This window comes from Vulpes lagopus, chromosome 8 (assembly GCF_018345385.1).
Source record: "Vulpes lagopus strain Blue_001 chromosome 8, ASM1834538v1, whole genome shotgun sequence".
In the NCBI taxonomy this organism is placed as follows: domain Eukaryota; kingdom Metazoa; phylum Chordata; class Mammalia; order Carnivora; family Canidae; genus Vulpes; species Vulpes lagopus.
Window position 1 is genome coordinate 80,340,329 of NC_054831.1, and position 25,132 is coordinate 80,365,460.

At 38.1% G+C, this 25,132-nt stretch overlaps 1 long non-coding RNA gene across 1 annotated transcript in view; it reads left to right on the top strand.

Moving 5' to 3' along the window:
* LOC121498150 overlaps positions 1-3,778 on the top strand; it is a 55,133-nt gene extending 51,355 nt beyond the window's left edge. The window contains exons 2-3 of the long non-coding RNA XR_005989622.1: positions 1,071-1,201; positions 3,120-3,778. This is a non-coding gene — a long non-coding RNA (uncharacterized LOC121498150). The remainder of the gene's footprint in view (positions 1-1,070; positions 1,202-3,119) is intronic.
* Positions 3,779-25,132: the final 21,354 nt, after the last annotated feature.

A 25,132-nucleotide genomic window follows, 5' to 3' on the forward strand; every position in this document is an offset into this window, starting at 1 on the left:
GCACAAGATACTGCGACCACCACCAACCAGAAGGGACAGTCAACTGGGCACCTCTCACAAGCAGGACCTGGGGGCCCAGGGATAGTAAATCATTTCCTGGGAAGATGAGGTAAAGCTTCCTTCAGGGGAGTCCCCATGCACTCCAAGTCCATGAGCTAAAAAAATATTCAAAGACATTTGAATATTCTTCAACATTTCATATTCTTGGTTCCATATTCAACTGTGGGGCTTAGGAACAGGGACCTGTACAGATGCCCAAGGACAAAAAGCCCCATTTCCCTTAGTAAAGAAGGGCACATCCCTGACAAAGATGCCTAATAAGGCACAACCCTGTACTTTCTGTTTTTCATGCTTTTATTCCTTCTTTGCTCTTGGCCTTGTGCTGGGTTTATTTACAGAAGATGTATCTTGTTTAACTGAATACCAAAAATGGAAAACTCTATACATGAAAAGAAAAGAGAAGAAAAGAAACATGGGGAGAGTGGGCTGAGGTGCAGGTGCTGGGTGAGACGGGGCATGGTTCGGAGGGCTGCCCACCAGGATCATGGCTCTGCAGGCACTGGCAAGGTTGGTGATGGGGCACAGCCAAGGCATTGGGGTTGGGAGCTTGATGTGTCCCACAAGACACATATTGTTTTCAGTTTGTGAGTAAAATTGATTTTATTTTATCTATTTTTTAAAAGATTTGATTTATTTACTTGAGAGTGTGACAGAGCACAAGGGGGGGATCAGCAGAAGCTGAGGGAGAAGCAGGCTCCCTGCTGAGCAGGGAGCCCGATGTAGGACTCGATCCCAGGACTTTGGGATCAGGACCTGAGCTGAAGGCAGGTGCTTCACCCACTGAGCCACCCAAGTGTCCTTAAAATTGATTTTATTAGTAAGGCTCTTTCCACAAGTTTGGAGCAAACAAGTAAGAGTTCCAAGGGGAAAAAAATCCATATACAGTGAAATGAAAACTATCCCAGGATGACAAAAAATATCTATAACTATATACACCCATAATCACTGCCGCCTCAGAGAACCTTTGATCACTCTGACCTTTCTTAGCTTCCTCTTTTGCTTCCTGATAGGATTCTGACCCTCATGGAGATGAGGGGTTCTTTCTGCCAAAGCACTGATGTCACTAATGTGCAGGAAAGACTATCAAAGGATTTAACAAGAAGAATCTGGAAAAAACACCTAAGTGGACGTGAATTTGAAGGTTGGTTTGTCCTCCATATAAACTATGATGTCATCTTAATCCATGTGAGACAGTGATGAAACTAATGTTTATGGGCTTTTTTTCTTTTAAGAAAAATCAAGTCAATAGGGTTCTTTTTAAATTTATAAATGAAGATGTCTTATGGATCCAGCTGCAGCCTACTGAGGGAAAACCCCGCTCACCCTCGCCCTGTCCATCTTTGGGGTGGAAGTGGGTTGGCCGGCATGATGCCCACTCTTGATGAGGGCAATGAATGATAACCAGGATTTTCTTTGTGCTTGACTTCTATGAAAAACACTGTAAGAATAAGCTGTTTTTGACTTTCATTTGCAAATAAAATATTACATTTAAACACTGCCAAGAATGAATCTTTCTGAAAGCTGTAACTTTCTGTAAGGGTCACTGACAACCAGTTTCCTTGTCAAATTCAGTGAAATTAAACTAAAAAAAAAATCCACTATTTTACAGGGAGGTAATGAAGAAATGCAGCAGTGTATCAGTGAAACTAAGCCCAACTTTATTGTTTTGGGAGAATGATTTGCGTTGACCCTCTTGTCCTCCTGGAGATGTAACTTGCTCCCTCTCTGTTCTGGGTCCCCTCACTGGTGAGAGAATGCATCCTCACTGTGAATATTTCATGGGAACCTGACTTTCCTTTAGGGCTTGGACCTATTTTTCTTCTGGCTTATTTATAGTTTTCACTGGTGATAAAATATGTTAGGGTTGGACATACAGTCAGGTAAAGCAGTCTCTCCCAGCTCTTGGCAGTTTGATCAAATGAGTTCAATTTTCCTACTGGTTTCTCTCTAGAGACAGGCAGCACCAACTCTCTTTACAACTCGCACAGGGGTAATTGGGACCCAAAGAGCAGTCCAGTCATGGGTATGCTAAAAAAAAAGAATTGGAAAAAAACAATGATAGAAAATATATTTACTGTGGGGATAGGACATATCAGAAGAGAAATCTGGGTAGTTTAACATATTGTTCACTGTTAGATAATGAAAAAAAAAAAACAACCCCCAAAATTCTACTGCACCACTAACAGTAGTGTATGTTAAAGACTTGCATAGATTTTTCCTAATATGGCACGATTTCAAAGCAAAGAAGAGAAAACCCCCATACAGTGTTGAAGATGGAGGGGTGAATTCCTAAGTTATCATTTAAAAATAAGCCATGTGAGGCCTATGGGAGCTTTATCCCCTTTAACCACATATATGTGAGTGGTTATTATAGTGTGGTTTTGTCAAGGGAACTTAGCAACGAGATAAAATAACAGCTGTATATTTTGTAGTGAAGTTTGCTTAGGAAGGCAGTTGCCATGGGAACGCCTGGCAATAGCAATTTGATTTTGTGTTGTATGAAACTGATGAGTTTACTTTGTCTAGATTATGTTCCTCGTGCTGGCAACTTCTGGAGGGGGGGGAGGAAAAAAAAAAAGAAAAAATAGTCCTTTCAAGACATTTGCATATTAAAAAACGATCCACGTCATTTTCGAATAGACGTGGCACAGACATTACTGACAAGCTTCTTCATCAATGAATCACATACTTCTTCCACCGAAAAATATATATTGTGTAAATTTACTGTATTTCCAAAGAGCTCTGACTGCTTTGAGCTGCAGCACCACCTTATTCAAATGAGTCGCATTCAATTATAAGTACTCAGAAAATTGCCTAAAATAGTTGCAGCTGGGAGATGTAAAAAAAAAAAAAATCTTATGAATGAGCAAAAACGAAGTGAATTATACTCCATGGGGAAGTCTCTCAATGAAAAATCTGGTAAACAGGCTCTTGGGTGGAGGGGGGACGGGAAACAGATGCTGACTGATAAGAATTTGCTTATTTTAACAGGGAGACACCAGTGTCTGTGCTGGGGTTCGAATGAATGAGGATTTGGCTGAACCGTTTTGTCTCTGCAGGTGGCAGGGCTGCGGGGAACTGAAATAGCCCGATCAAAGGATGAAACGCAGTTCACCTCTGGGACTTGCAACCAGCATTGCTCTCATTCAGATGTAGGAATTCAAGGGGGCCTGGAGCCCCAGGCGCCTACCAAATAGGAATTGGTCGCTTAGCCCCGGAAGGCCTGCCAAGGCCAAGGCCAAATAATCAAGGAATGAACCAGGAGCAAATTCACATGGGCTTCCCAACCCACCCTTTCCCCCTGGGCCTTCACAGCAGGTCTTGGTGAGAAAAACCTGTTTTGCAGATGTCTTGATGGAGGTGGATCAGATCTGACGTATCAAGGGATTATGTATCCTGTCCTAAATTCAGGAAAAGATCTCCTCTCCATCAGGATGGAAAATCTTTTTGTTAAAAGGAAACTCAGAAATGTTATGGAAAGACAGATGAAGAAGGAGCAGAGGGGCACCTGGGGGCTCAGGGGTTGAGCGGCTGCCTTTGGCTCAGGGCGTGACCCCAGGGTCCTGGGATTGAGTCCCACAGTGGGCTCCCAGCCGGGAGCCTGCTTCTCCCTCTACCTGGGTCTCTGCCTCTCTCTGTGTGTCTCTCATGAATAAATAAATAAAATCTTAAAAAAATAAAATAAAAAGAAGGAGCAGATTTTTGAAAGTAAAGTCACTGCAAGGTCTAGGACACTTTAACTTACTGACCTTAATTATTTTAGCCAAATGGACCTTCCAGGATTTGAGAAACGACAAAGTATGATTAGTCCTGCTTCGTTTTTCCTTTGAGATTGGAAGAGTGATCCACGCATTTATCTCACCTTTATCCTTCTCACTTGTTTCCTGACTCAGTAAAAAATTTGGGAGAATATTATGGGAAGCTCCTTGAATTCTTTTGTCAGAAGCTGACTCCTTATGTTTTTCAGGGCTTGCTTGGACAATTTCAGGTCATTTTTTATGAAGCTGCATCCATTTGATCAGGGGTGTTAGCAACTGATGTGGGAAGCAAAGACACAGGAAACATTATTAAATTTCCTTGGAACAGGCAGGGTGACCTTCTTCTAGGGACTCGCTGCCTCGATGTTAATACTCTGCTCACGGCAAGAGGCAATTTTAGCCCGACCCCCTGGGATCCTGGGAGTCTGCTTTAACATATAAAAATTCCTTTGGAAACTTCCTTTATCTCTCCCCCCAAGATATATGCTGGCAATCATCCCCCAAGCAATCTGAAGTGTCTCATGACTGAGTTTTCACTAATGCATAATAACTGGCCTTTCCCAAACCTTGTTTCCAAAATACCTGAGAGGCTGACCCTCTCCCTCACCCCCTCCCAACTTGAGAGTATATAATGGGCCTCTCCCCCTGACCCCAGGGTTGTTCTTCCTGCCCACAGGTCCTGGCCCCAGGCTTTAATAAAATCACCCTTTTGCACCAAAGATGTCCCAAGAATTCTTTCTTGGCCATCGGCTTTGAACCCTAACGTCTTCCCTACACCAGCAATTACAACAGGTAATATTTCACAGGCATTTGTGTCTAACACTGTGGTTTCTAAATACTGCTTCACTGTATCTTTGAAATGACACAGCAAAGCCAAGACTATTACAGTCTCCACTTTATAGAAGAGGAGACAGAGGTAGAGAGGCGGTGTCACTTGCTTAAGATGGATTTATTTTGGAGCTGGAACTTGAGTCAGGCTGTCGGGCTGTGAAAGCCGGGCCAAGGTGCCCTCACCTCCCATAGCTCAGAGGACCTTCTGGATCATCCTTCAAACCTTAAATGATCACTTCCTCCTGCCTCTGAAGAGGAAACCTGCAGGATACAGCCAAAGAGTTCTGGAGCAAATTGCAGCTCATTCTCCAAACCATATTTTTCTATACACTTCTTATTACTTAATTTTACTATTAATCTGGAAACTACTTAGCTATTTGGAAATATTTTGAAAGTCCCAATGTATTTAAGACATCACAACGTAATTTGACTGTTGTCAACTGCACCCGATGTAATGAGCAGCGGGTGTTTCATGCAACTGATGAATCACTAAATTCTACCTCTAAAACTAATAATACAGTGTGTGTTAACTAAATTGAATTTAAATAGAAAATTTTTCAAAATCAAATAAAATTGTTCTCATTTGAAGTCTTTAAGATATATTTGAGATACACAATAGTAACGGTACATAAAAATGGCATAAAAGGAGTATAAGAACATAATTATAGAAATTAAAGTTTAGCTAGAGTCCTCTTAGTTTCAGAAAGTCTATCTATGGATGTCGTAAAATGCTATTAATTTATCTTTACTTTGGAAGTAAAAAGAAAAAATAGGTTTATCTTGGAATAGAAATCACAAAAGCTGTATAATGTAGGGTGTGTTCTGCTGATGGCTTTGCAAGCCCAGTTTTGCCAGGATTTTAGAAGTTTCTTCTACGGAGAATCTTCCAGAAGCAGCTCCTGCTTTGAAGATACAGCTCAAAGTCTTTGAAAGACTTAAGGTCAAAAGGATCAAGATAGATGATTCTGTAATTTTATGATTTTGGAGATTTATTTATTTATTTATTTATTTATTTCACATTTATTTCAATATCTGAAAGTACTATAATCTGCAATGTTGTGGTTTTTTTTTTTTCCATTTCCTTCTTATTTAACAGCTTTTTATCAAGCCCTGGAAAATAATTTGACATTTCCAGAAGCCCAATATTGCTTCTTAACACTGGATTAAGACAAAAACAATTTTAACTGAAATACCAATATAATGCAATATCTACTGCAATGTGAAAATAAGCAAATTAAAATTATATAAATGAGAATAAATATAGAGGGTTGGTTTTAGCAACTAGAGCTCACATGATTTTAAGGAAATGTTTTCTTTTCTTATTTTGTTATCTTGGTTTCACTAGCCCCCCTACCCCCATCCCACTTCACAGAGTACAAACAAATAAAAGGAAATGCTGAAGGTTCAGTAGGATTTCAGAGCCCAAGAGGACAAAGTCCACAGGAGCCAATGCAGTGGTGCGAGTGCCTAGGAACCCGTGTCCCTTTTCTGCCCAGAAATACCATTGGCAGAAATGTCATAGCTATACTCACACAGATGTTGCACCCTATGTAGGTACGGCTGGATTCAACCCAGAATGCCCTATGCCTGAGATGTAGAAAGAATCTACTCTGTCCTATGGTGTATCTCCTACAGATTCTTGAGATGTATTGTCTTGTTGAAAGCAAAGGTGTGAGCATCAAAGACATCACCCACAACTGAGCAAGTCATCCGTGTACAAAGCTCTTTAAGAAATAGTGCCAGACTAGCTTCAGGAGGGGGGCGACTGCACTCTGGAATGAATTACAGATACTGTTATGAGCGTACATACTGCGATTTTAAGAAATTCAGAGCTTTAGCACTGCTTGTCAAACCCAGACCAATTCTGACATCAGTTATTTCCCATGTGTCCCCCCTACATGACTACCTTTCCTCTTACCCACAACACAGACATCTATTGGGAAAGTTGGATCAAGATCCTGCTTTCCGCCGAGAGCAATGGAAAGAAGGAGCTGACTGAGTTTTATGGTATGAAATTCTGGGTCCCCAAATCCAATATTTATTTTCTTGCAGAATTTTGAGCTCATACTTGAATTTGCAATTAACTTTAGCTCTGAAGAAATGTAAACTTGGGGATGTTATGCCCCCATAAGGATCTATGTTTAATACAAATAAAAATTTGAATATGCTATTAAAAAAGATGTTTTAATTAATCAGCCATGTTTTCATAACTATTAATGTTGTTTTCCATTATAATTATAGTGAGCGACTGTTGGATTATTGGCCTGCTTCCCTCCCCCAGCCTCTTACTAAGAACTGACACTTCCTCAGATCTACAAGGTCACATGAGTGACTCCCAGCATCCATAATGGTCTTGTGTTTAGGCAACAATCACCTGAAACAGGATCCACCTAATATGGACTAGGCTACCCACAAGTTCATTTCCAAGGAATCAGAGTTGGGACCAAGAGACCTATCTAATTTCTTTACCATAGGCTGGATCGTTACCATGTTTGAAGCTTTTGGCAGCCTTGATCTCTATCATGTGGATGAGTGAAACAGAAGAAGACAGTGGCAGAGACGTACGCATGAAGCAGACCCACAGAGGATGTCTTTTGCCAAGACCTTTCATTCCAGATGGGTCTTTGAAATAACTCAGAGCATCTGCTATTCAAATTTCCTTGTTTCTTCTCCAAGTGCTTCATTCTGAGAATAAATAAATGTGCTTAAAAATGTGTAAGTGTATCACAAAAGGGTTTTGTGACATAAAGAATTATAGATTCATGAGTGCAGATTACCATTAGAATGATCAGTAAGTCAGTCCACATTGTAAATTATCCTCCAAAAAAATTCACGTATGTCATAATGAACAGCACGATGACAAATGTTCGGGGAAGTAAATTTATCAGAGACGAAAACATCAAAACTCACAGGACAGGGGAAGCTGGAAGAGGCTCATGGGGTTCATGCAGGAAATATTTCCCTCTGTTCATTCAAAGCACTAATAGCTTTAGAAAATCGAGTAACATATTTCTGATGAGCTAAGCAACATCTTTATCAAATAATTTTCCTTAAGAGTTACTGTGAATTAGCATTTGGTGGTAGGAAAGAGGGAAATTGTGCACTTGTGGTGGAAGGGCTTATCATGCGTGTCCCCAAGCTGTGGGAAATTGTTCACTTAGGTGATCTGACACCACTGAAGCCACCACATTCCCCCCTATCATCTGACAAACTAGCACACCTCTGTTGCCCACACCGGTTTAGCATTAATATTCCTTTTTATATCTCACTTCCACGGTGCATGTGAGCTTTGCATGTTGAAGTGTTCACACAAGATGTTCTTAAGGAACAGAAATGACAAGATATTCTATCGAGATTCCTGTTAAAGAACTTCCAACAGAATAGTCAATTTTTCAATTATCATCCAACATGTAATAAACGCCTACCAAATGTGGGTCTAATCTTGCCCGTCCTTTATCACACAGCTCTCACCCAGGGCATCCTCAGACTGTTATGAAATATAAAGTCGAAAATCAAAGTGTCAAATTCCATTATTACTTTGGGTTAGTTGTCTTAGAATAGAATAAATCACTTTCCTTTTTAAATTAAGTTTGTGATAAACGTTAGGTTTCCACTGTTTTCAAAAATATATATTTTTTTATTTGTCCAATAAAAGATCTTTATTTTATCTTCAATTTCTCGTCTGGATCATTTGTAACCTAGAAATAATTTTCAATTTTCAATGTAAAGGTATTTGTAAGACTAGAACAGGGAATCTCTCTCTCTCTTTTTTTTTCCCCTGAACCATTTGGAAATAAGTTGCCAACATGATGTCCCATCATGGGTAAACATTTTAGTCTGTAATTCTTACAAACAAGAACATTATCTTACACAACCAAAGTACAAACATCAAAATCAGGAAATTAACATTATACATTATCACCATCTCATCTAGAGACGCATTCAAGTTTTGCTGGTTGTTCCAATAATAACCTCTGAGAAGCCAGAAGACCCAATTCAGAAGATATGTTGCACTAAACTGTCCTGCCTCTTTAGTTTCTTCCAATCTGACTTAGTTCCTCAGACTTTTTTTTGTCTTTCCTGACATTGCAGCTTTTGAAGATTACAGGACAGTTATTTTCACAAATACCTTTGAATTACAAGGGTCTCTGATGCAATCATGAAAGAAATGGTAGATTTCTTGTTTCCCTTCTTTTTTTTCCTGCTTCCAAAATGAAAAATCATAAAAACTAATTTTAGGTAAAAATATTTCCATTTTATCATAATGTCTACTAACTATGAAAAAAATCACATACAGACCCATAATAAAAATGTGAATTGGTAAAATTGCAATCTGAAATTGAAAACTTTTAAGGAAATCATGGAAATCCTAAAAGCATTCAAAACAGTAATACCCTTAGGACGCCTGGATGACTCGGTGATTGAGCATCTGCCTTTGGTTCAGGTCCTGATCCTGGGATCCTGGGATCCAGTCCCCCATGGGACTCCCCGCAGGGAGCCTGCTTCCCCCTCTACCTATGTCTCTGACTCTCTCTCTCCCTGTGTCTCTCCTGAATAAATGAATAAAACCTTAAAAAGAAAAAAGAATTAAAAACAAGAAACAAACAAACAAAAACAAAAACAGGAATATCCACTGGATTTCCCTGATGACCAAAAAATCTCAGACCTTGGCATAACCTCATTGTCAAAACTGACATGAAACTGAAAGTAATGAGACATGATCTGCTTCAATTATAACCAAAGACAAACGAAAAATATCTTATTCTCATATCTCCTTTCAAAATTGTCATGAGACTCAGAACTGCCTAAACCAGGCTTAGAAGAAAAATCTGTTTTTAATTTCCTTGGTTTCAATTTCTATATAATTGGCTGAATTTATTGGGCATACCATTTGTAAAAGTTATAGAAATGTATTAAAAATATTATGGCTACTATAAGCAGTTGGGTAGTTTTACAAAATATCAATTGGATAAATGAATTACAGTTTAAATACTTGGAAATCATAAGTTAATGTGGACTTTCTACATTAAAAAAAAAAAAAAAAACTCTTCCAAAAGACAAGGATAGTTATAAAAACAATCTGATGCTTGAGGTTTGCTTTCGTAGACTTGAGTCACTCACACTCATTAGAATGGTTATTATGGAAAACAAAACAGGAAATGGCAAGTGTTACCAAGAATGTAGAGGAATTAAAATCTTTGTCCTGTTGGTAGGAGTGTTAAATGATGGGAAAACAGTGTGATGGTTCTCAAAAAATTAAAAATGGACTTACTGTATGATCCAGCAATTTCACCAAACTGTCTTTTGAAGTGGCTGTGCCATTTTGCCTTCTCCCCAGAGATGAGCGATAGAGTTCCTGTGGTTTGTTCTACATCCTCGCCAGCGTTTGGTGTCCTGAGGGGTCTGGATTTCACCACTCTGGTAGGTGTGTAGTCGTACCTCACTATTGTTTAATTTCCAATCTCCTGATGGCACAGGATGTGGAGCATCTTTCCATGTGTTTATTTGCCATCTGAGTGTCTTCTTTGGTAAGGTGTCTACTCAGGTCTTCTGTCCGTGTTTAACCTTTTTTTATTTTTCTTATTGTTGAGTTTTAAGAATTCATTTTATATATCCGATGGTGGTCCTTTATCAAATGTGTTTTTTGCAAATATTTTCGCCCTCCCCTGACCTCCTCAGTTTATGGCTTGTCTTCTTAATAGTTTTTTGTTGTTGTTTTTTGGTAATCAAATTTAACATATTATCCAAAAGCAATACTTACTGGGAGGAAGAGGGTCAAAAGTACTAAAATCAATCCAGTATTATGGTACTGCTGATGTCTTTTAAGTATGTGCTTTTTTTTTTTCTTCCCTTAATGTGAGTTACAAATTAAAAGTACATTTCTGATTTTTTTTTTAAATCTACATTTGTGTGTCATTGGACTAATCTTGTAAGCAAAAGGTCACAGAAGACTCATTGGGCTATCATTAACATCAATATGCTGGTTGACAGTCATTCTTCCTAGGCTCCTTTCTGCCTATGCTGTTGAGCCCGCCTGCCTCTGGTTACCCTCTATTTCACTGAAAGACAAGGGACCGAATGAGAGTCTCATTGCTTTTATTTTAAATTGGGAGACTAGATTGGCCAAGACGTCATTTCATTTGTGTCGTGTAAAAGGTCATGGATGAAACAAAATTTTCAGTTTAATATATTTTACTTTACTTTCAATACACTAACCAGAAGAAAGAGAAGAACATTCATTCTCTTCAGTCTCCACAGAGAGTTAGGAGTTCCTCCCAATACCCATGAGGTTGTCTAAATAGAGAAATAATAGATAGTCATCTAACCAATCAATTCAGGGAAACTACTTCCTTTACAGCTTTTCATTCTCTACCATGATAGGAAAACCACCAGTAGTCCTTCAGTTCCTCAAGTTAACATAACATTACCTTCCCCAAAGAAGTTCACAAACCTGCATTTATTGTTGGCTTCTTTTTTATTTGTTTGTTTTGGCTTGATAGCCATGACTATTTGCATGTTTTGTATTTCACCAGTGAGCCAAAGGGTGGATTGGATCATCTCCCTTTTCCAACCCATGAGGTTAGCCAGTCTACGTGCTGCAGTATTTCGCTGCTGTAAAAGAATAGTTTTTATCATTTTACGTCATATTTGTGGATCTAGATGTGGTAACTGGCATCCACAGAAAAATAAAATGCAAGTGAAATAGATCTTCCTGTGGCACGGGTGGGGGAGCAGGTGTTGTCTAGGATCTTGTGGAAGGAGCTACACAGACAGAGGAAGCAAGCTGATCTGCCTGAAAGGCTTGTCGTGTGTTTGAAAATGTTATGCGTACATTGATAAGAAAGTTAATTAAGATAAGGCCTCCTGAAATAGAGATATTTTTGAGTTCTTCTCTACACTCATGATGTAACTCCCAGAACCTCTGTTGTAGTTCAGGTTAATTTAGATTTGTGGTGTTCCAGGAGCAGCTCAAGCAGCCATCCACAGAGCATTAAGGGGGAAGACTTGATAGGAGACATGCAATTATCTGGGAGCCCAACACCCCAGCTCCTTGCAGTTTCAAGAAACAAGAGGTCCTCCCCTGTTGTCACTGATTTGTAAAGACTGATTAATACATTTTTGCAAGAAATTGTCCTTATTTCTCTTATTATTATTATTTTTTAGCATTGTAAGTATATGTAGGCAAAGAAAATAATGTATAAAATTCATTGCTGAATTTGAATCATTACACAGGAAAGAAAGTTTTGATCTTTTGCTCCATAAAAAGGAATCTGTAGAATTGAGATCCTGGTAGATACTGAGAGGTGGTTCTAATAGATATAATACCTATTAAGGGGAATAGAATGAGAAAAAAATATCCTGAGGTTCTCAATGGACTATTAAGAAGTTGATCAAAGGAAATAAATGCTTCTATTTTGAAAAGTAAACTTCTACCTAAATAATGAAAATAGTAAATATCATAACTCACAGGAGAAACTAAAAAAAAAAAAAAAAAGAAAGGATAAATATTGAACCAGAATTCTCACCATCTCTAGGATCTTAATGGCTAGCCATTAGTATTATATATAGAAAAAGTGATCATAATGTAACAAATTTAGAATTTGCTCAAGGAAAACAAAAAAAGAATTTGCTCAAGAAGAAAATGAATCACAAAGAAGGTACACAAGCTAAGAACATTTTCAATAAGCAGAAATGTTACCTAAGTCCTTAAGAGTCTTATACAATCAAAAAGATATGAATGTATTTTAAAACTTAAAATAAGGCAAAAAAGTAGTAACCCCAATATTTTGCCCATAAATAGCTTTTTCTCAAAATATACATAGTATTCTGTTAACTAATGGAAAATACAAAGAAATGCCTATGAATATAACATTTGAAAAGCAAATGAATTTATGTACTTGAAAATAAAATGAAATAAATCAGAGGATATTATTTTGAATTGAAAAGTACAAGCATATTAAAATATACTGAGTTATAATTCAAAGTGGAACATTTAAGACATTCCCTCATTTTTACAGTGATAGGAGTAGATAATGATGACTTTGAAGACACTCCCACATAGGTACCATGTTATTGACTGACTCAGAAAGATCCAGATAGCTCACATCTAATGAGGATGCACTATATGCACCTGAGAGATGATGTGCTTGGAAATGTGGACACAGACAAAACTTGGAATCTTCAAGGTCATGAATATTCAAGGTAATGAGCTTCAAGGTCATGAATAGTAACTTGCACAAATTCGGGAAGCCAGGAAATTTGTAAAAATAAACACTAAATACACATTGAATTACAATGTGACAAACCTTGGGAGCTGCTCAAACAACCCCACAGCCATTAGTAAGGGTTAGTTTGTGTATTTATGCAGACAGCATTCATTCACAATCAGAAATACTGCATTATTTTCCTAAAAAAATTTGCTTATCTACAAAGTTCTGCAATTAGTTTCAATGAATTTTCCAATCCAGTTATGGCTACATGTGGCCTTTGTTCTATGTGTATTCATAGGATCTGATGGGGGAGTTTGGCTAGCTGAGGACAAAGGCCAGCTGATATCCCCCCCCCCCCACCCCCAGGATGGGATAAAGTGACATTCATCAGGAAGCTTCCAATTGTCTTAATGTTAATGCCTTGCTAGAGGGAAAAGCAATCTTGACAATGGCAAAGCCTCCAATATCTTGTAGGCCCTCAAGAGCAGATGACAATCCTTTTGGAATCTCCCTTTTGCTTACCTCCCCCAACTCCTGGGTGTATAATCAGCTACCTCTCACAGGCCAGGGGCAGCAGCTCTTCCTGCCTGTGGGTCCTGTCCCTGTGCTTTAATAAAAGCACCATTTTTCACCAAAGACATCTCAAGAATTCTTTCTTGGTTGTAGGCTCTGGACCTCACCTATATTCCAAAACTTCATCATTATCCACTGCCAAATCATGGCTCCAGCATCTGAAAACTGTAGCACTCATATGCCTATTGCTGACAGAAAGGAAACAAATGGGAAGCCAAGGGCCAGAATGGACTAGTGAGTGGATGTTGGCTTCTCCTTGCTGAGGCTCTCCCAGATGCTGCTTAACATCCACAGTAGCAAGAAACACACCTCCATCACAGATGAAGCATTTCTTCTATTTCCTAATAAATATCTATCTTTTAAAACAGAGAGGCCTGTATCCAAAATATATAAAGAACTTATACAACTCAACACCAAAAATACCCGGAAGTAATCCAATTTAAAAAGTGGGCATAAGACATGAACAGACATTTTTCAAAGAGGACATAGAGATAGCCATCAGACACATGAAAAGATGCTCAGTGTCACTCATCATCAGGGAAATGCAAATCAAACCACGATGAGATATCACCTTATGCCTGTTAGAATGACTAACATCAACAACACAAGAAACAACAGGTGGCGAGGATATGGAGAAAGGGGAGCCCTCCTGCACTTTTGCTGGTGCAGCCACTCTGGGAAACAGTATGGAGCTTCCTCAAGAAATTAAAGATAGAGCTACCGTATGACCCAGACCCCACTACTGAATATTTACCCAAAGAATATAAAAGCACTAATTAAAAAAGATATGTGCATCTCTATGTTTATGGTAGCATTATCAACAATAGCCACACTATGGAAAGAGCCCAAGTGTCCACTGACTGATGAATGGATAAAGAAGAAGTGGTATATACACAAGAGAAAGTTACTCAGCCATAAAAAGAATGAAATGGTGCAATTTTGCAACAACATGGTTGGAACTAGACTGTATTACGCTAAGTGAAATAAATCAGTCAAAGAAAGGCAAATACTGTATGATTTCACTCTTATGTGGAATTTAAGGAGTGGAACAAACGAACCAAGAAAACAAAACGAGAGAAGCCAAAACACAGACTCTTAACTACAGAGAACAAACTGGTGGTTTGGGGGATGGATAAAATAGGTGATGAGAAATAAAGAGTACATTTCTGATGAGCACCAAGTAAGGTATAGAGTGTCGAATCACTATGTTGTTCACCAGAGACTAACATAGCACTGTATGTTAACTCTGGTGGAATTAATAATAATAATCCTGGTAATAAAATATCACTTTTGTCTTTGGGATATTCGGGGCAATTGCAGGAGACCTGCGACAGCAAAAGGACCAGAATGGAAGTTTCATCCTAGACGTGCCATGGGTGTGGGCCAGAGGAAGGACGGGTTGCATGAACTCAAATCCGATAATTCCAGAAGGCCAGGGGCCACTCCACCCTCTGTGAAGGGAAGTTAGAGGGACATCACAGCTAAAACAGTAAGTTTGGTCAATTGCTACTTTTCCTTCATTTACAGGTTTGGAAAGAAAAGATCACAGAGATGGGACAGTGGCCGGCTAAGGCTGAGGATGATTCAAGAAGCTGGAATAACATGTTATCGTGTTCAGGATATCATATGTTTCCAAATATGTGAGTCAGTGAAGTAGCAGTGATGTGGGGCCATGGCATTTTTGCTGCTCTTGTTGCAGTTTGGAGGGACACTGGGGTGCTGTGGTTAAGATGGGGAGGAAGAAGGTATGTACCTCCTAAGCGATATCTATTCTCTGCCTGCACAGAAGCTCTCCTGTATCCTGGACAGGATGTGCACATCAGCTATGGGATCAAAACCACATGGGGGACAATGCGACCATGTCACTGCCGGCATGGAGACAGGTCTTCATCGACATAGAGCCCTGGAAGCCAGAGGATGAGGATTTCATCCTTCCACTCTCACACGGCACCCAAAAAACAGTATAGGGACGCAGCTAAAATGAAACACACGCACACAATTTTGCAAATATTTTCTTAATGCTTGTTCTACATAAGATAATTTAAATAAGTATTCAAAAAGCAATCGAACAGATTATTAAAGCAAAAAAGAAGAAAAGAGGGAGGCTCAAAAGAATCCTATTTTTGATTCAAAGGCACACTTTTTTCAGTGTGATTGGGCCGATGACTGCCCCATTTCTGTACTCCACTTTGTGAGCACAGATACTTCCTTAACTCGGCGTGCCTTTTGTTCATATACCAAAGAAGTGAGTGTCGCCCTCCCAAACACGCTACTGCTTTCTCCTAGAGTAAAATTCTGTGCGCTGCCATTGCCTCGGAACGACAGGTCTGAAATATCTATGCCATCTGGAGCAAACGGTTTAGCTTCCAGCTGTATTCACTTAGCTCTTCATCTTGTCTAAGTGGAAAAGCTGAGTGTCTAAGCAAGTGCTTCTTTTGGACAGAGCAAAAGGAGGTTTAATCTGTACTTTGTATATATACAGAAAGCCCAGATTTTGAGCTAAAGGCATTTCCCCCATGTCCAATGTAATCATTTCTCATTTTTTCCCAGTAGGATTGCTTAGAATTTATGGCCAGTGATGGCCATCCCTCTCGGAAGGGATTACATTGCTGTAGGGCTTCAGAATTTCTGAAATGCTTTGATCATTCAGAATCTATGGCATGATGCTAAGGGTAAAGCCATGCAGCACGGGTTAGTAGGGAAGAAATCGTACTGGAATGGTAAACTGCCGAGAAGAAACCACTGATTTCGGTTCTCATGATTTTTTTTTTTCTTCAACATTTAGAGACAAGAGTTTATTTTCCCTATCTATAGTGTGGTAGTAGGGTATCACAGATAGGAGTTCAGTCCCTGCATGTATACCACATGGGTCAGACCCAGGCCCTACCCCTTACCAGCTCTGTAGGTTTAGGACCTCTTCTGTCCTTGTACCTCGCTGTCTCTTCTGCAAAATGGGGACACGATTAACATCTGTCTCCAAAGGAGCCTTGGAGGGCTAAAAAGATTATTTAGTGTAAAATATTTGGAACAATTGCTGGTTAAAAAAGAAGCCCTCTATGGATATTTACTGATATTAGGGAAGCTGATTTTTTTTTCTTATACCATTCCAGAGAGAGTTAATCTACACCGACTCTCAATATGCAACAATAACTAAAAGATGTAAGGGAGTGAGAAATTGAAATTTTTGAACGTGGAGTAGTTGGCTGTTTTATTTATTTATTTTTCCTTGTTTAAGTCTCTCAACATCCTATGATGGAGATATTTTTAGTCCTATTTCTACATAAAGTGACTGAAGTATATGCAACTCATGAGGAGTGATCTATACGCTATATACTATAGAAGACTCAATACAATATAAATACTATACAAAGGGGGCTGTAATTCTGTGATTGCAGAGGAAAAAGAGCTTGACATTCTAAAACATGCTTTTCAAAATTAAATTAAGAGAACATTACCAATCATTCATTTAACAGCCACATATACGTACTATTTGGGCTTTTTAAACAAAATAAATTAAAATTTAAAAAATTAAACAGTAAAATAATTGGCTTTATATTCTTATGGCTTTCACAGCTAAAAATTCAACTGGACCTTTTTTTTTTTAAACTCAGTTATTTTTTCATTTAAAAAGGGTTAAAACCTGTAAGGTCTGCACATATGGCAAAAATAGTTCAGGGTCTAAATTACTCTTTACAAAGCCATAAGTGACTCCTGAAACTGTCAAAATATCTCATTTAGGGTGTTCCATTCTGTGAAGTATTCTTTCGGGACACTGAAGTTTGAGCTTGGGAGTAGGAGAAAGAAAAATTTTGCCAGTGGGTAACTGACCGCTTAAATTAAACCACGGTGCCTTTAGGGTAATGGTAATACTTTGAGTCAGGATGAGAAGGAGTTTTAAATCTCAAGCGTTTCCTCTTGCTAGAAGGTTAAAGTTTATTCTAAAATTGTCTGTAAAATTCATATAAGATAAGAAACTTGTTGGTTACAGAAAGCATTCAAAGAGCTACCAAGCAATACCTTGAAATAGAAGGCATGATGTCCCACATTCAGGGCATAGGTGCTTCTGTGAAAGGAGTCATTCTTTTCCCTCATATTTCACACATGTTTGCATGCATTCACCCATTTCTTGAATATAAATGTAATATATCCAAGGAAATTTTGTTTTAAAATTGTTATTTGATTTTCAATTTGCCAATTTTGCCTTGTTGTGACTTCATATTTGGTTAACAATAGTACTGTATCATGTGGAGTGTATTTAGATTGCAGAGCTAGATGTTGCATTATTATTACTGTTCCATGTTTCCACGCTATGTTTTTTTTTTTTTTCCTCACTGTGCTTTGATAAGATCCATGTGATATGGATCTAGAGAGATGTCTCCTGACTGTGGTGGCCCTTTTGGCAATTTCGTATTTTATTTGCCAGCGTCCATTTGTGCCGGCTCAGCTTCTGGGGGCACAGGTGGCTGATTGAAGCAGCAATTAGCTGATAGCCCTGCTGTTTGAGCGTGTGTACAGAAATTTTATGACCACCTCTGAATGCAGACACCAAAGTTGTGTGCCAAAAGAAGTCTGACTGAAGACTTTATGGAAATCTAGAGCAAGCTTTTTCAAGACTCTGATGCTTATAAATAAATAGATGGAATTCACACATCATGCACATATTTTATGTGACATGTTTTCCAAAAAATAAAAGATGAGGTTTTTAAAAAATGTGGAGTCCTTAATCATATTTTTGGGAAAATAACCATTTAAGTTGTATTTAAATTCTGTTTGACTCATGCAATTACCAGATATTGATTATCCAGTGGCTGTCAGGTGCTGGGCTAGCTATTTAGGGGTGACAGGATAACAGGAGGTCGTTCATTCTTTCAAACTGATCTCAGTTTAGTGGGAGTATATCCAGGATTGCCTAAAAACTAAGAATCAAAATACTCAAATAAAGCAAACATAAATAAAATTCCATAGCCAGTCAAATTGGTGTTGTTTTCCATGGGTGAAAACATTCACGGTTTGTTTCAAGCCCTGCATTGGTCCTCATTCCCTGCCATTTGTAGAGTGCAGTATCCTTCCAAGAGGGCACTCTTATTTTATTCAAGAGCAAGAAATACTTTGTGTTCAATAATTAATTCAAAGTAAACAGTTTTGAGCTGGATATAAGGGCATACTCTAATTGTGCTTTCTTTGTAAAAGGGCATTGACAAATTCCTGTCATATATAAATAACAACTACTACTAACACCAGAGTCTTTACTGGCATGTATGTGAACTCCTCATCGAGTAAAACTCATGAACCAATCTATGTGGATTTTCACTCTATATCTATGGTGAGTAGGTGCCAGCACAGCTGTGTGAAAAACAAATTCTTTACATCTAATTCTCCCGAGTACTGCACCATTCAGAACCATAAACAAAATTAGGAGGAGGCATAAAGCTTGTATCTGATTTCCAAGGACTCCAGGTAACATGATGTGAAGGGGTTCATCAGTGTGGTTGGGTGCAGTCCTCAAAGGGAAGATACCTGATTTTGGACGATGCTAGAAATGTGAAGAAACCTAAGGGGAGGCCAGAGAAAAAGGCTGATGGCAGAAAAATGGAGTGGGACAACATAATGCTTCAATAAGAAGAGCATGGTGGGAGGTTTTACTATAAAAATAACTGCTCAGATGATACCCCCCCAAAACTATTTTCTTTTGTTTATTGAGAACTAAACAAGGGCAAAAAGTTAAATTTTAAAGAACGTATACTGGTTGATGTAAGAATTCATACAAACTATGATGATTGCTAGTTAAAAACAGTCTACTGGAAATTCTTTTTCATGAAAAAATGTGAAGAATAGACAGCTATCTTTCTGTTAATTTGGCTTCATACTTGTTTGAAGGCAGATGGATAAATATACTTATTTGAGGATACGTCATATGACTCGTCTAATGTACAGATTGGGGGTTGAGGATAGTTATGACTGACTACTTTGATGCTCTGATAAGAAAAATACTCAATAGTGATCCATAATTCCTGCAGAGTTTGAAAATGAAGCCCATTTAAACAGAAGCTTTATCAATTTGTTAAGAAATAGAATGAGGCATGGAATTGGAGAGGATATATATTAAAACTGAATATTAGACATTATATCCAAATTTCACATAATTTTATGTGTTGTGGCACTTAATGGACTATGAACAGCCTGCCAGGGGTTTGATTTTCTCAATGAATCAACACCTGAATAGTTACATTATTTCATTAGGTTCTTGTCAAAACATAATAGTGACTTTCTCCATGTTATACAGATTTTTAAAACCTGTAAAGATATTTTAAGATACAATGATTATAGAAATTTATATTTAAAGGGGCACCTGGATGGCTCAGTGGTTGAGCATCTGCCTTTGGCTCAGGGCATGATCCTGGTCCTGGGATCGAATCCTACATCATGCTCCCCGCAGGGAGCCAGCTTCTCTCTCTGCCGATGTCTCGCCTCTCTCATGAATAAATAAATAACATTAAAAATAAATTTACATTTAGGAAGTGTAATGTATAACTTTAACATTTAGTCAAGGGTCACGAAGATGTTGGTGCAATTAGATACAGAATTTGCCACTGGAGACATGAACAGGTGTTGGGCTCCGGTCTCAAAGTTCAAGGATTGGATATTAATTGGAGTCCCCCAGTTTCATCTTTGGCCATAGCCAGCAAGCTCTTCCAGGGAAGCCAAGAACAGAAAGATAATAGTATTTCTTTAGACTAAAAGGGAAATTGGGAAACTTAAAAAATTGTTTTCTAAAAAAGTGTTATATTCAACCCTACTAAGAAATTTAAGACCTTGGTCAAACTTAATGTCATTCCTATTCAAAAAGCAAGTCCCATTTTGATTTCAATGTCTGCTAGATATAGCATAAGAGACATCCACACTCATTTTAAGTACTGATAGGTAAACAGATGAAGTAGAAACATGGATATGCACTGCTCCAATTAATAGTGTAGTGATCATCCCAGAAGCTAATTCTTAAAAAAAAAAAAAAAATTAAAGAGTTAAAAAACAGAAAGCTAAAAAATGTCGAAGTTTAAATCCCTAGGCTTAGTGGTGCAGCTTTGCATTTGTATAAAGTTCTTGGCTATCAAATAATATTCTATGATAACCATACTAACATGTGTGAAGTTTGCACTTTCTACATTTGCTCTTGTGGAATGACAAGTGCTTGATATGAATATATAGACTAATTGAAAAATATGAAGATTAAAAATTAGAAAATGAAATAAAATATGTTTCTAGGGAGTTTGTGAGTGTGTCCTATTTGCCAAGCATATTCACAAGTATTGTTTTCATGGCTAGAGTCCACGAAAAATTACCGCTCATTTGCAATTAAACATGATTAACAATGCAATCTATTCGTTTATTCCATTTGCTTATTTATTTGAAAAATAAATACTGAGCCCTGAACATGTGCCTTGTAATTCTGGATTCTCTTACTGATTGCAAATGTCCTCATTGGGCTGCTAATATAAAAATGGTAGAAATAGTTTTTATTATGTGCATTATTTACATATAACATTTTGTAAACCTAATTAGTATAAGAATTTTGTTGTTTAGTATACAAGTTTGCCAAATTTACATATCAGTACTATGTGAATTTAGATGTTTCGTATGCTTATCCACATTATGAAGGGATTCAATATATTTTAAAGAGTTACATTCAAACTGCAAATTCTAATCCAGAATTACGCGTACAGTTCTTGTCTGTTTCTCACTTAGCTTCCCGGTTACGAAATTAACATAAAGCCCAAAGGATAAATGCTTCTTAACTACATTTCATTCTGAAAATATATCATGGAAACATCTTGAGAAACCAGAGAGGAGATAAGAACAGCAACGATATCTAAACATCTTTTTGGATACAGTTCAGTGTTTAGATTCGATTCAAAACCTGTGACTCCAATTAAGCAGAGAAATTTGTCCTGAAAAGTGGAAAGTTGAATGGAATAACTGGATTGAAACACACTTTCTTTTTCCATTCTCAATAATCACATTCTGCCATGATTAACATAAATGCGAAAGTAACAGATTTCTCATGCAATACACAATGCAAGCCCCTGTATCTGTGATAGGTGTAAGAGTGAAATTTCTGTAGGTGCAAATAAAACCTAGAAGAAAAAAAGTAGCTCTCATATTTACATATAAGTAATGCCTTCTAAGTTCTTTATATAAAGTACCTCAATTAAAAAGAAAAACCTATGAAGTGTGTTCTTATTCCTCTTACATAGAAAAAAAAAGGAAACCTGAGAATTGGTTAAGTATTTTGCATAAAGTCAGATGGCTAAGAAATGATAGTGTCACCATTTAAACACAGGTGTGATGGACTCCGTTCTCTTGCCAATGGAAAGAGCTCCTGGCTCTGGCAGGAGAACTTGCACCTCCACGTCTACTGGATTCTGGAACGATGACCTTTCCCAGCTATGCCCATCTAGGAGGGATCACTAGTATTTGGTGACTGATACATTTAACTAAAATAATATTATCATATGATATTACAATGACTGTTTTGGCATTGATAAGAATCATTGATGAATGCTAAAATGAAGGGTTGAAAGTTTGAGGAGCCACAAGAGTTTCGCGGTCTCAAAGTGTCTAAGCACAGAAAACGACACTGAGACAGAGGGTAAATAGTAACTTTTAAGTGGAGAAAGCTCATCTGCATGATTTAGCCAAATAATCAAAATTAACACTGCAACAATGCAGTTCATTGACAACATTTGCTTTCCAATCGTGCCAACTAAGAAAAAAAAACCCATTATTATTTTTGTGGTATTCCTGCCAAAAGTACGTAACCTGAATCTAATCCTAAGAAAACATCAGACAAATCCAAATGGTGGGACACATTACAAAATGCATCTAATATTCTTATAAAATATTAATATATTAAAATGTGTAAAGACACAGGAACTGTTCTAAATTAAGTGAAATTAGAGACATGACACCCCAGTGAAACCAGTCATCTGGGATTTTTGTCTATAAGTGACATTACAGGGATAATTGGTAAAATCTGGACCAGGTCTGTATACTACAGAGTAGTTTTGTATCAGTGCTATTTCCTGAGTTTGATGATTATACTGTGGTTTTGTGAAAGAATACTTTGTTTTTAGGCAATATAGAGGGACTTACTTAGGGAAGAAGGATCATCATACATGCAATTTCCTCTTAAATGTTTCAGAAATATCACATGCACACATATGTGTGAAGAAGGGGGAAATGGATAAAGCAAATGTAGTGATATGCTAACATTTGAGAACTTTGAGTGAAAGAAATTTGGAAGTTCTTTGGACTATTTTGAAACTTTTCTGCGAGTTTGAAATTGTGCCAAACTAAAATAGAAATTTAAGTACATGTCTATCAGAATGTTTAAACTGTCATTGGTTATAAGAAATTAAAAATCATGAATGTTTGCAATTTGATGAGAAACCATTGTTCTTAAAAATATTACGGGTAGGGATCCCTGAGTGGCTCAGCAGTTTAGCGCCTGCCTTTGGCCCTGGAGTCCCAGGATCGAGTCCCACATCAGGCTCCTTGCATGGAGCCTGCTTCTCCCTCTGCCTGTGTCTCTCTCTCTCTCTCTCTCTCTCTCTCTCTCTCTCTGTGTGTGTGTGTGTGTGTCTCTCATTAATAAATAAATAAAATCTTCTAAAAAATAATCTTACAGGTAAAGTTCAGGTAAAACATTTGACTTTAAAAAATCATGGATTGGAAGAATTAATATTCTGAAAATGTCTATGCTACTCAGGGCAATTTACACGTTCAATGCTCTTGCTATCAAAATATCATGGACTTTCTTTGGAGAGTTGGAACAAATAATCTTAAGATTTGTGTGGAATCAGAAAAGACCCTGCATAGCCAGGGGAATATTGAAAAAGAAAACCAGAGCCGGGGGCATCACAATGCCGGATTTCAAGTTGTACTACAAAGCTGTGATCATCAAGACAGTGTGGTAGTGGCACAAAAACGGACACATAGATCCATGGAACAGAATAGAGAATCCAGAAATGGGCCCTCAACTCTATGGTCAACTAATATTCGACAAAGGTGGAAAGAATATCCACTGGAAATAGGACAGTCTCTTCAATAAATGGTGCTGGGAAAATTGGACAGCCACATGCAGAAGAATAAAACTGGACCATTCTCTTACACCAGACACAGAGATAAACTCAAAATGGTTGAAAGATCTAAATGTGAGACAAGAATCCATCAAAATCCTAGAGGAGAACACAGGCAACATGCTTTTTGAACTTGGCCACAGCAACATTTTACAAGATACATCTATGAAGGCAAGGGAAGCAAAAATGAACTATTAGGACTTAAACAAGATAAAAAGCTTCTGCACAGCAAAAGAAATAGTCAACAAAACTAAAAGACAACCTACAGAATGGGAGAAGATATTTGCAAATGACACATCAGATAAAGGGTTAGTGTCCAAGATCTATAAAGAACTTATTAAACTCAACACCCAAGAAATAAACAATCCAGTCAAGAAATGGGCAGAAGACATGAACAGACATTTTTTCAAAGAAGACATACACTTGGCCAACAAGCACATGAGAAAATGCTCCGCATCACTTGCCATCAGGGAAACACAAATCCAAACCACAATGAGATACCACCTCACACCAGTGAGAATGGGGAAAATTAACAGGACAGGAAACAACAAATGTTGGAGAGGATGTGGAGAAAAGGGAACCCTCTTGCACTGTGGGTGGGAATGTGAACTGGTGCAGCCACTCTGGAAAACTGTGTGGAGGTTCCTCAAAGAGTTAGAAATAGACCTGCCCTAGGAGCCAGCAATTGCACTGCTGGGGATTGACCCCAAAGATATAGATGCAGTGAAACGCCGGGACACCTGCACCCTGATGTTCACAGCAACAATGTCCACAATAGCCAGACTGTGGAAGGAGCCTCGGTGCCCGTCGACAGATGAATGGATAAAGAAGATGTGATCTATGTATACGATGAAATATTCCTCAGCCATTAGAACGGAAACCCACCATTTGCTTTGATGCAGACGGAACTGGAGGGTATTAGGCTGAGTGAGGTAAGTCAGTCGGAGAAGGACAAACATTAAATGCATTATATCGTCTCACTCATACGGGGAATATAAAAAATAGAGAAAGGGAAAGGAATAGGGGAAAGGAAATAAAATGAATGGGAAAAATCAGAGAGGGTGAAAAACCATGAGAGTCTCCTAACTCTGGGAAATGAACAAGGGGTAATGGAAGGGGAGGTGGGTGGGGGGATGGGGGGACTGGGTGACAGGCACTGAAGGGAACACTTGATGCATGAGCACTGGATGTTATACTATATGTTGGCAAATCGTACTCCAATAAAAAAATATACAACAAAAATTTTAAAAAATCAAATTTAGGGGTGCCTGGGTGGCTCAGTTAGTTAAGCATCTGACTTTTTGATTTTAGCTCAGGTCATGATCTCAGGGTCATGGGATTGAACCCCACCTCACGTTGGGCTCTATGTTCAGCAGAGAGTCTGCTGGAGATTTTCTCTTTTCCTTCCTCTCTTCCCCTTCTCCACACACACTCTCTCTCTCTCTCAAATAAACAAATAAATCTTTAAAAAATCAAATTTATACACCTAATATACCAGTTCTGTTATAATCACCACTGATGATCACTTCCTAAAACCCTATTAACTACTTCTTCTGCAGATGTT